This window comes from Marmota marmota, unplaced genomic scaffold (assembly GCF_001458135.2).
Source record: "Marmota marmota marmota unplaced genomic scaffold, marMar, whole genome shotgun sequence".
Classification (NCBI taxonomy): domain Eukaryota; kingdom Metazoa; phylum Chordata; class Mammalia; order Rodentia; family Sciuridae; genus Marmota; species Marmota marmota.
Window position 1 is genome coordinate 28,730,816 of NW_026000221.1, and position 12,245 is coordinate 28,743,060.

The following is a 12,245-nucleotide window of genomic DNA, read 5'->3' on the forward strand; positions in this document are numbered from 1 at the left end:
AGGGCATGTGGGGGGGGTGGCGCGGGGGGGGGGCGGGGTGCTATGTGCCATTCACTGATAGAATGCCCCTGGGTTCAATTCCTAGTACTTCAAGAAAAAATAACGCATTCAGAAATGGGGGACCAACTTTTGTAGGGTTCACTTAGTAGTCCTCAACTGGTTAACTTCCTTTATCTCTTCCCTTCACCACCTCTTGGTCTTTGTAATTAAATTTGGACATTTCAGAATTTTTTTTCCCTGAATGCATCTTTGCTGTGTGTGTGTGTGTGTGTGTGTATATTGGGGATTGAACCCAGGGGCACACATCCCCAGCCTTTTATACTTTTAATTTTGCAACACTGACTTGCTAAGTTGCTTATGGCCTCACTAAATTGCGGAGGCTACTCTTGAATTTGTGATTTTCTTGCCTCAGCCTCCCTAGTCACTGGGATTATAGGAGTGCACCACCGCACGCAGCACATTATAAAACTTATGAGTTGTTTCTAGAATTTTCCATGAATATCTTAGTTGACCTTGGGTATCTGACAAATAAGGATAAGGGAATTCCTGTATCACCAAGGCTTCCAGGACTACAGTGGTTTATTTAAATTAAATGTGATTTACATGTGACTCATTAGGGTTCCAAAATGCATCTCAATGGAAGAAATGATGGATCTTCTGAACAATAAAAGATTCAGGATGGAGTTTTTATTTTTACTCCTAGCCTTTAACTCAGTTAAAGGAGACTATCCTAAAATCTTTGTAAAAATAGACAAAATTATTGTAAGAGAGCCAAAATTATCGTGGGCTCTCTTAGGACCTTTATTAGCCATTCTCCTTACCTTGTGTATCTCACCTAACATTCTGGTAACTAATGAATAAGCTTCAGTGACTTGGAAGGATGAGGCAGGAAGATCTCAAGTTGAAGGCCAGCCTTAGTAATATAGTGAGGGCCTATTTCAAAATAAAATATTTAAAAAAAAAAACAGACTGGGGAGATGGCTCAGTGGTAAAGCATCCTGAGTTCAATCCCCAGTACCCAATAAACAAATAAATAAGTCATCCCCCCATAAAATACTTGTTAAGACAGCCCCCCCCGCCTATCTCCTAGGACAAGTTTTAGATCCTCTGACAGGTTACTGCGTCTCAAATTGTGGGGGTATAAGGGATGGAGTTCTTGTTTCCTTATCAAAGTTCCAGAGGAAAGAAATGGTGTCATCACTTGAGAAAAAACACTGAACCAGCGCAGCGGCAACTTGGGAGGCTGAGGCAGGAGGATGGCAAGTTTGAGGCTAGTAACTTAGGGAGACCCTATCTCAAAAATAAATAAATAAATAAATAAAAGGTGCTGAGGATTAGTTCAGTAGTAGAGTATCCCTGGGTTCAATCCCCAATACCCAACCCCCCCCCCCAAAAAAAAAAGACAACATGCTGATCACCCACCACCCCCACTGATAGCAAGACTATTTTATGGCTAATGGAGATGCAGACTGCACTGGAGTGCAGGGTAACATATGCTCTGTGATGGTGGTGGTGTGTTGTCCGTCAGGTTTTTTGTTGTGTTGTTGTTGTCGTTGTTAGTTGTTGATGGACCTTTACTTTATTTATTAGCCCGTCAGTTTTTAACGAGGTACACACCATACTTGGTTTTGTATGAAAACAACTCTGTCCCCATTCTTGGTCTTTTTCTGTTGTGATATAGTGAGGCACAGCTTTATAAAGGCTGACGGGCCGTCTTAGCTCTGGAGGCTGAGGCAGGAGGATCATGAGTTCAAAGCCGACCTCAGTAACTTAGTGAGGGCCTAACTGACTTGGGGCTGGGGATGTGGCTCTGTGGTTAAGCACCCTTGGGTTCAATCCTTTGTATTGAAAAAAAAAAAAAAGCTATCTTAAAGCAGTTAGGGTTGGTGGAGGAGACGTCTATTAAGCTTATTGATATATTCTGAGAAGTTGGGTTATTTTATTTTTATATTCAGGATCTTTTTATTCATCATCTAACAGAGGTTGGTCAGCCAGAACCCAAATAAGCTAATACATAAGGCAGGGGTCATGCTACGACAACACAAAGACAGCAGAACATTCCTTTCTTTCTAAATGATTAGCACAAAAAACAATTAATATTTCAGCCAGTCTCTGAAAACCACGAGGTCAGAAACTCATAATCTTATCATTGAAAAAAACAGATCACGTTCATCAATGTAGGAGGTGAAGAAGATTTGTAGGTCTATGAGATCAGACTCAAATTAACTCAGGGATAAATTTGGGACTCTTGTGATCATTACTGTTATTCACTCTCACACAGGAACCCTTCCTTTATAACCTCCAGCTTTACTTACTTTTGGTAGGGCTGACACCAGTGTCCATCTTAAGTTACATTAAAAAATAAAAACCATTGATTTTCCTTCTAAATGTCCATGTAGGACTGTGTTTTTATACCATACTCTCCTGCCAGATGTTTAAGACCAAGTTGGTCAAAACTGACCTTTTTCCCCTTACTCTTCAGAATCAGCTAAGATTCCTCAGAGATCACACTTGGGGACATGTTTGAAGCCTCCTGGCTCCTTTAGCTTTCCTCTGCCAGTGGTCCCACCTTCCAGGATGGGTTGGGGTTTGGCTGACCTCATGTGCCTTCTCTTGGAAGCATCAGGAACATTTTCATCTCCAATGACCCTCCTCTTTGTAGAATGTGCACTGATTAGCTTCCTGTTCTTTGGGATCCTCTTCATCTCCCTGATCTGCCCATCGGGTGACTCTCCAGGGTTGAAGGACCCAAAGCAGGGTACTGACATTCTTGGGTCCCAGCTGACCTTAGAGGGCAAAGGCCAAAATGTTGGCTGCTTTTTCCTTGACGCTTTTACTTCCTTGACTTGGGATCCAATTTTTTGTTTTAAACATCCAGCAAGCCAGTTTCATCAGTCTTTAAGAGGGAATAATAGGTTATAACTCAATATCTATAATTTTACAGATACCCCTCTCATTTAATTGGCATTAGCATTAGTAGGAAGTCAGCATTATATATTATCTGACCTGTAGGTGATGCTTATTCTCTCAAATTAACCCAGGTTGTTGTTGTTGTTTAGAAGCAGTATCTCTTCGAAACACTAATAGGCAACAGGTATAAAGTTTACAAGGAAAATACAAAATGAAATTAACAGAGCAAAAACATATTCAGTTTATGTAATAGCTATGAACAAAGAAAAACGATTTTTATAATCTTTTTTAGTTGTCAGTGGATCTTTATTTTACTTATTGATACATGGTGCTGAGAATCGAATCCAGTGCCTCACACATGTTGGGCAAGTGCTCTTCCACTGACTCACAAGCCCAATTCGACTTTTATAATCTTAAACCTTTATTTAGTTATATACATTCCCTGTTTGAGATAATAGTAATCTTTAAAACAAAAATCAATCTTTTGAATACAACTTTAAATGAGCTGAAGTTTAGACTATTTTGGAGCCATTCTAACATGGAGTAAGGTGGGAGGCAGAGCCTTATCTCAGGTAAGGTGGGGCTCTTCACAAATAATACAACATTACACCTGAAACATGAGTCAAAGAAGGACTAAGAGAGATTTTAACTTTCTTTTTGTGGAAAAAGTGGCAGAATGCTTCCATGTTTTACAATGTCACCTTTAAACAGATCCAGTTCTCCTTAATACCTTCCAAAAATACACTTAAATTCCAATTCCAGTGTGAAGAGTAACACAAAATTGTATATTTAACTTATTGACAACAGGTAACTTTATTCAGCTATAAAACATCAAACACACAAATAAATACCAACCAAATTTGTTATTTTCACAAACCCAAGATTTTTGCTATACCTAATTTTAGTTTGGAGAACACCAACTTGGCAAAGTGCTCTCCAAAGCTTTATATTTAACTAGTCTAACTTTTAAAGTATACAGTATATACATAGTATACAGTAACAATAATCACAGGTCTGAACGGGTAAACAAAAAGCAAATCTCTTATACATTTAGGAAACAGAATTAATGAGCAGAAATTAGCTTAGTCAAAGCAAACAGATATAAGGCAGGTCTTCAAAAGACAGTGGAGCCCTTCTACATCAGATACAATGTATAAAAGAGAGCACTTATTGGTTATCTTGCCAGTAAACTTACATAAACTTTCATTTTACAAACTTTTACATAACATTTAGACAAGGCTTAGACAGATACAGTTCTCAGATGCATGTATTTAGTCGCATATATTTAGGATGTCAACCATATTGTTAGAATCTAAATAAACAGTTGTTTAACCAGTTACATAGTAATCATTTAAGACTTTGAAACAGGTACAACCCTAATTCCTTTAATATTTAGTTTCCCCAAATAATAAAACCTAACAAACCACAAGAAAATTATCTCATAGGTAAAGCAGATCAATGTTTCAGACTTTGTTTCATATCAGTACATTAAAGTTCAATTAACTGACTGCTAATTACAGCCAATTTAATCACAAATACAAACTTTTAGAGATTTACCTTCTGCAAACCTTCTGTGACTTACTTAAACATTCACAACTCCTTTACATTCTAAGTTTTGTCCTCTTTCATCTTGGAATATTACTTTACCAGACAAAATACTTTCTCATCAGGAGACATTTCTTTTATCTTCTAATTTTCCATACTAACATATATTTCCATACCTATGACTTTCTTTTATCTTTTGTAGTTTTGGACCCTTTCTTAAATTCATATTCCAAAACAAATCTTATGTGCATTTAATTCACACAACCAATTTCATCCCAGGAAAGGGTTGGACAATCCATCATTTACAAAAACAAACAAATAAAAAAAAATTGTGGGTTAATCTTTTTTCTCCCAGGTTGCATTCAAGGGGTTGGAGCACAGGATGTTTTCTAGCCTGACCTACCTCCATTATCACTATCACAACGCCATCAACTTTAAGTTAGCGTTTCCTATGTCAGTTGTACCCAGAGGTTCCTCTGGGGCCTTTTTCTTGGCATGCAGTGGAGGAGGACTTTTCCATCCCTTTCTTTAGGTTTCCTTGAGATCCCTTTGCAGAAGCTGCCTACAAAACACGGTTGACCTTAGTTTCTGTCTTTTTCTTTTCTGGGTGCAGTTATTTATTCTGCCAGTCTCCCCAGGTCATAAACTAAGAGTGCTGGAACCCACCACCACATTCCTCATGGCCAGCAGCCTCCACGTCCCCACCCCAGGGCAAAAGGGGCTGGAAGACAGGGCAGAGGCCAGGTTCTCTTTGGCCATTTTCTACAGCCGGGGCAGCTCTTCTGGGATTTTTTTCCCTCCCATTTTAGGGTTGGTGTCCTTTACCCACAGTGAGATGATCTGTGGCTGTCTGGGGCCAGGCTGAGAAATAGTACTGGGAGTGCCAGCACTGGGTTTAAAAGATTTTAAAAAAAAATTTTTTTTTTAATTTAAAAATTTGAAAATTTTTAAAGTTTTTTAGTTGTTGATAGAACTTTATTTTTATTTATTTATATGTGATGCTGAGAATCAAACCCAGTGCCTCACACATGCTAGGCAAGCATTCCACCACTGAGCTATAACCCCAGCCCCAAGATTTAAATCTTTTTAACCCTTTCTTCTGGTGTCTGCTCCCCTTGCACCCCAGAGGCACCCTTTTGTCCCCTTCAACTTAGTTCCTGTTGGTTCAGACCCCTTATCATGCAACTGCATAAATGCCTGTACATACAGAATCACTTTCATATACTTTACTCCTGACATACCAACTTCAACTTGAAGATTGTATAATAATCCACACACATACACGCAAAAATTAAAAGGCCAGGTTGTGTTACAGTAAACTATCTTTCTCTTAGACAGGCTTATTCCTACAGGTGGCCTATGTAGCCAAGATCTCTGACCTCAAGAGACTACCAGTAAGATCAGTGCAGCATGACCCATGTCTTAAAGGGCCAGTATCAGACAAAAAACAAACAGATAAGAGAGGATCTCTGAAACCAGAGCTGACAGACGGGAATCTTTAAAACAAAACTGAAAGTACGAATTTCTTCCACTTACTTTACCTTTGACAGACCAACTCCAACTGTAAGGTTGTACAATATTTTAGAAAGCTACCTAAAAGCCAGATCATTACAGTAAAACACACATAGACCTATATGTGGCCCTTTAACCACTCACTTTTCTCTGACAGTCTTGCAACTCCAATTGCAAGACTGTGCAAAAAAGAAACAGAAAGAGGCAACCAGAGAGGAACCCCCAAACCACGGCTGACAGATGGGAACCTTTACAAATTGACCAGTCAAGATCTTTCCCAAGAGACTACCCATAGAATCAATGCAGTGTCGGCCATGTCTGCAAAGGGGCAGCAGCAGATTCAAACAAAACAGACAACCAGAGGGAATTCCCAAAACGGCCAACAGACGGAAACCTTGAAAACAGATAGTCTAGGTAGGGGAAAATCCCAAGTTCCCAACTCCAGCTTAACCATGACTTCTACACTAGCGGTGCCACAGATGTCCCCATGAAGAGGGACCAGATGTTCCTACAAAGAGGAACCAGGTGTATAGAATCAAGGGTCTCAGCGTGCACACTGGGGGAGCTTACCAAATGGCCAAAGTTGTCGCTACTTTCCTGAGTTCAGTTTCCTTTTTCTCAAAGTAGAGCAACTGATGGAGCAACTTGTGCAGTTCAGGGAGAGAGGGCTGGAGTTCCCCGAAGCAAAATGAGCTGTGGCAGCTGCTAAGATGGTCCCTCAGTCCCTCCCTTTACAGCTCCTCTGGTTTGGTCTGTGGCAAACTCACGCCGTCTCCCAATTTCTCCAGAGGTCAGCTCCCAACAAATTCATCAGCCCCACGAATCCTCAGCATGGAAACGGGGTTCCTTGGAAAGTGGGGTTCCAGGCCTGACCAAGAAAGCTGGATGGGGGCTGCTCTTGGGTCCCATCTGGGTCACCAAATTTATGGCCAAAACCTCAGTCCTTGTCCCTGACACCAATCCAATGACAAGGATATAGTTTTGAGAAAAAGGAAAAAGAGGGTTTGTTGCTTTGCTTGCAAAGGAGAAACACAGGGGACTCCTATCCCAAAGGAATCAATAGGAACATCTTCCCATCAGTAGGAAGAGGATTTTTTGTTTTGGGTTTGTTTTGTTGGTATTGGGGATTGAACTCAGGGGCACTCAACCAGTGAGCCACATCCCCAGCACTATTTTATTTAGAGACAGGGCCTCACTGAGTTGCTTTGCACCTCACTTTTGCTGAGGCTAGCTTTGAACTCTTAATCCTCCTGCCTTGGCCTCCCAAACCGCTGGGATTACAGGCATGGGCCACTGCACCTGACCACAGAGGGCTTTTACAGAGGTGATTCAGGGAAAATGAGATCAGGGAGGGGATATCAGTAAGGAAAAGATCAGGGAAGAGAGTTTAGGGAAAAGAAGATCAGAGAGAAGTTTGGGAAAGTTTGGGAAAAAGAAAAAACATGTAAGTTTCTTTTTTTTTTTTTTTTTTTTCATAAAGAGATGAGTGGAGAGAGAGAGAGAGAGAGAGAGAGAGAGAGAGAGAGAGAATTTTTTTAATATTTATTTTTTTAGCTTTTCGGCGGACACAACATCTTTGTTTGTATGTGGTGCTGAGGATCGAACCCGGGCCGCACGCATGCCAGACTACCGCTTGAGCCACATCCTCAGCCCCAAACATGTAAGTTTCAAAGCGACAAGAGATATAGTCAAAGCATCAAGTGGACTCTGTTACAGTTGCACTCCTGTTTCTTACTTTAAAACCCTGTATGTGATTGCACCAGCACAGAACCCAGGAGGACACTGACCTAGACACTGCTGGCCAGGGGGCATCTTGAATCTGTTTATCAGATTGGTTGGGGAGCCCAGCAACATTCCATGTGCTGGTCTATTTTGAGCAACATCCCCAAGACAAATAAGATCCAAGCATTAGGGGATGGGGTTTAAGAACACATTGTCTCTTCTTGCTTACCTTTCACAAGGGCAAAAAAAGAAGCTGTTTACACATAAAGGTTTGTTATTATTATGACCTAGCAATGCAAGAACACTTAGCAGAGTCACACTGCCCTGGTTCAACTGCCCATTCCTAATATCTTATCAGCTTTGTGGAACATTCCAGAATCTCTCTATGCTTCTGTTTTGTTTTGTACTGGGGATTGAACCCAGGGGCACTTTAACACCAAGCTACATCCCCGGTCCTCTTTATTTTATTTTGATGCAGAGTCTTGCTAAGTTACCAAGGCTGGCCATGACTATCAATCCTTCTGACTCAGCCCCCTGAGTACCTGGGATTATATGACCACCACACCCAGCCCTCATCTTTAAAATATCCATGGATCGAAGTTTTAGGAAGCCAATAAACAATCATTCTGCCCCTTCTGAGGCCAGAACTGAGAAATAAAAGTGGAGATACAGATCAGTGATAAAGCCCTTGCCAAGCACGCACAAGGCTGTGAGTGCTATCCCCAGCTCTGCAAAAATAAAAAACAAAAAAGACAGAACGGTAGAGATCAATGTCATCTTTATTACTAATAAATGCTGTGCTGGAAGATGTGGCTGAGGTGAAAATACTTCACCCAGTCGGTAACACAGTGGGCAACTGCAGACAGCAGATAGTAGTGTTACCGCTGTTGACCGGTGACGAGTTCTTGCTTCCCCAATGTTGAAGAATAACACCAAAGAAGCACGCCGAGGCAAGGTCAGAGTAGAAATTAGAAGTTTATTAAAGGACAGCAGAAAAGACTTCTCCCGGAGGAAGAAGGGGACCCAAGAGGTGGAATCCGTGGAAGTGGAGTTGTCTCTCCAGTTTATAGTTTCTTTCAGTGATGGAATGTAGGTGGGAAGGCCCGAGGGGTGGGACACAGGTGGGCCAAAGAAGTAGTCTGAGCAGGAAGGACTTCATTAACACTTCTTTGGGATGGACTTTAGCCTAGGGCCTTTTCGGGACTTCATTAACATTCCATGAGTTGTCCTGTGTTTTCCCTGAGTCATTCTCCGCATGGTCTCCATTTTAGATTTCACCCGATATTAGACCCGATTTATCTAACTACACTGACTACCTAACTTTAAATCTGGCTTCATTAGCACACCCTGTTCAGTTGGGCATGGTGCTCTAACCCAGAACTGAACCTTCCCAGAAAGCCACTACTCAGGGAAATCCCCCTCTTGCTGTGGGGAAGAGTGAGAGGTGGATGAAAACTAGATAATCTCTCCACCTTTTGTCCTCCACACTCGGCCTTACTGGGGAGTAGAGTTGGGGATCTACCTGCCCACCTTGAAAATATGAGAATGGGTAATAAGTGATTCCCTCAATCCCATCTCATGCGGTTAATATGGAGATTAGAGAAAAATACAGGTAGTGTCTGGAACAGACTCCAGAAAGATTTCTTACCAGCCTGGGTTGTTCTAGGCTGGTAAGTCCAGCCAGACGGACAACACTGGCCAACTAAGGGAAGGTGTGGTTAGAGAATGTAGGAGGCAAGGAAGTGTTTTTGTTGGCTTTTTCGTTTGTTTGTTTTGTGATACTGGGGATTGAACTCAGGGCACTCTACCACTGAGCCATAGCTCCAGCTCTTTTTAGTTTTTGAGACAGGGTCTCACTAAACGGCCTAGGCTGGCCTTAAACTTATGATCTTTCTTCCTTAGCCTCCTAAGTCACTGGGATACAGGCATGGGCCACCACAACCAGCACAAGGGAGTTTCTTTCTTTCAGTTCTGGGGATTGAAACCAGGGATGCACTACACTGGAGCCATATCCCCAGCGCTTTGTATTTTTTGAGACAGGATCTTGCTTAAGTTGACCAGGAACTTGTGATCCTCCTGCCTCAGCCTCCTGAGTTGCTGGGATTACCTAGAACACTGTGCCCAGCACAGGGGAGTTTTCTAAAGGGTGGGGGGGGGGTTGCACTTTCATTTCTCTATCTGTTCCCTACACTCAGGAAAGCTTGAGCGTTCCTTAATACTGATAAAATATGAACTGGCAAGACTTCTAAATAAGAAAAGAATCCCAAAACTGTGTATCTTTGGTAACATACCAACCCAGTGTCTTCTGAGTATAGTTAATGGCCGCCTTTATGGGTGTGTGTGCTATTTCTGTTGTTTTAGGGTGGGGTGTTTTTTAGAGGGTGGAGAGGAAAGGACTCTTGTGTGTTTTTCAAGGCAGGCTCCCTCCTCACCCAGTGATTAAAACAATCACTGGCCTGGAAGTCACTGGAAGCAAACAGGAACCAGCCCAGGGGAAAGCCCTGACCAGTTACTGAACAATATAGCAATTGCAGTGAGTGCGACTAAGAAGACAGGAAATAACAGGTTATCCTGATAACATGCCTTACTGGTATGTTGCAGGTCTGGGTGCAATGTATCATCAAGGCTGTACTTTCCACCTGATCTGCCTCAGCCAATCCCAGGTCATCTACCAGATGGAGCAAGGCTGCCGGTTGTGTGGACATCACAAAAGCCCAGGGCAAGAGGAAGCTGTTGGTCTGTGAGCCTGATGGTTCCCTTCCCTGTGCTTAGTCATCTCTTCAGTGGGGCACTAAGAGAACACCTGCCTGAGTTTCTGGAATACATGGAAAACCCCAGCAGCCTGCATCCCTGACAGGTTTTACCTGGGGTAATCCCTTTAACGGAGACATCACCCTTGGCATTTCCAACTGAAACATCTTTAGATCCTCCTCTCCTCAAGGGTCAATGGACACAGAGGGAGCAGGCTCCTAAGCTCACACAAGTTCCACGCACTTACACAAGATTTTCCGTGAATATTGAGGCTTGCTAATTTAGCAATAATAATACCTAGTGCTCAGGCATTATATTAATTTTCACAGTAGGAAGTAAGAGTTGTTGTTACCCACATTTTACAGAGGGCAAATTAAGACACAGAGAAGCCAAGTGGTGTTCCCATGGTTTCCAACTATCTGCCGCGTCCACATGTTTAGTTCAGAAGGAGGAAATTAATACTTTTCCCATAATTTGTTCTCCATGACTCAGAAAATATAAGATCTGGAAAAGGCCCTAGAGATAACGGAATGTAACCTTTACAGCTGGGATGTAGTTCAGTAGCAAAACGCTCGTTTCCCATGTGTGAAGCCCCAGGTTACCCCCCCCCCCCACGCGGGTGTAATCTCTGATTTTACTGATGAAAAAAAATCTTAGATCTGGGGTTATTTGTCCCAGTGTTACCGCTGTTGACCGGTGAAGAGTCCTTGCTTCCCCAGTGTTGAAGAATAACACCAAAGAAGCATGCCCAGGCAAGGTCAGAGTAGAACTTAGAAGTTTATGAAAGGACAGCAGAAAAGACTTCTCCCGGAGGAAGAAGGGGACCCAAGAGTTGGAATCCATGGAAGTGCGGTTGTCTCCCCTTTTTATAGTTTTGGTGATGGAATGTAGGTTGGAAGGCCCGAGGGGTGGGACACAGGTGGGCCAAACAAGTAATCTGGGCAGGAAGGACTTCATTATCACTTCTTGGGATGGGCTATCTTCAAATCTGCTGGGGGCTATTTCCTGGGTTCCATTAACATTTCTTTGGGGTGGACTTTGGCCTAGGGCCTTTCCAGGACTTCATTAACATTCCATGAGTTGTCCTGCGGTTCCCGGAATCATTATCAGCATGGCCTCCATTTTAGATTTCACTCGATATGATATTAGACCCGATTTACCTAACTTCACCGACTACCTAATTTTAAATCTGGCTTCACCAGTTCCACCATAAAATCATAAGCAAGCCTCAAAACTCCCTACTTCTGTGCCTCTCCCATGACATATTCCCCACCTTTTCCCTCCCAGAAATCACACTCTTGAAATTGTCTTATTACTACTATTATTATTTACTTTTCAGTTCTCCATGGGAATTCCCATTTTCTTTCCCCATCATCATTTTTTTTTAAAGGAAGAGGGTGAGTGTAAGGGAGGGAAGTAGGAGAGAAAAGAAAAAAGAAGAAAAAGTCCCATCTGCGTGTTAATATAAAACCAGAAATCTGCATTATTAGATTGCCGGAAAGCATTGAGCCCTCATCAAAGAAGGCTGCTCAGACCTTCAGAACTGTGGTTTTGCCCTCAACCAACATGGTGAACGCGCATGACGTAGACTTAGACTTCCGTCGCGCTCTCTCTACCTACCCGCTCTTCCCAAGGGGGCGGCGAACTTCAATGACGGCTGCAGGCGGGGCGCATGCGCGGCGGCGGAGCCCGGCCCGCGGTGGTGGCGGTGAAGGGGCGTAGGGGATAGCTGTCCGCAGTTGCCAAGCTGCGGTGACTGAGGCGGGATGGTGTAGCCCGGCCTGCAGGCGGGAGGGTGGGGGTGG

The 12,245-nt window shown here is 42.7% G+C and overlaps 1 long non-coding RNA gene across 1 annotated transcript in view; it reads right to left on the reverse strand.

Annotated features, from left to right (window-relative positions):
• LOC107144886 overlaps positions 1–12,239 on the reverse strand; it is a 62,280-nt gene extending 50,041 nt beyond the window's left edge. The window contains exon 1 of the long non-coding RNA XR_001503853.2: positions 12,061–12,239. This is a non-coding gene — a long non-coding RNA (uncharacterized LOC107144886). The remainder of the gene's footprint in view (positions 1–12,060) is intronic.
• Positions 12,240–12,245: the final 6 nt, after the last annotated feature.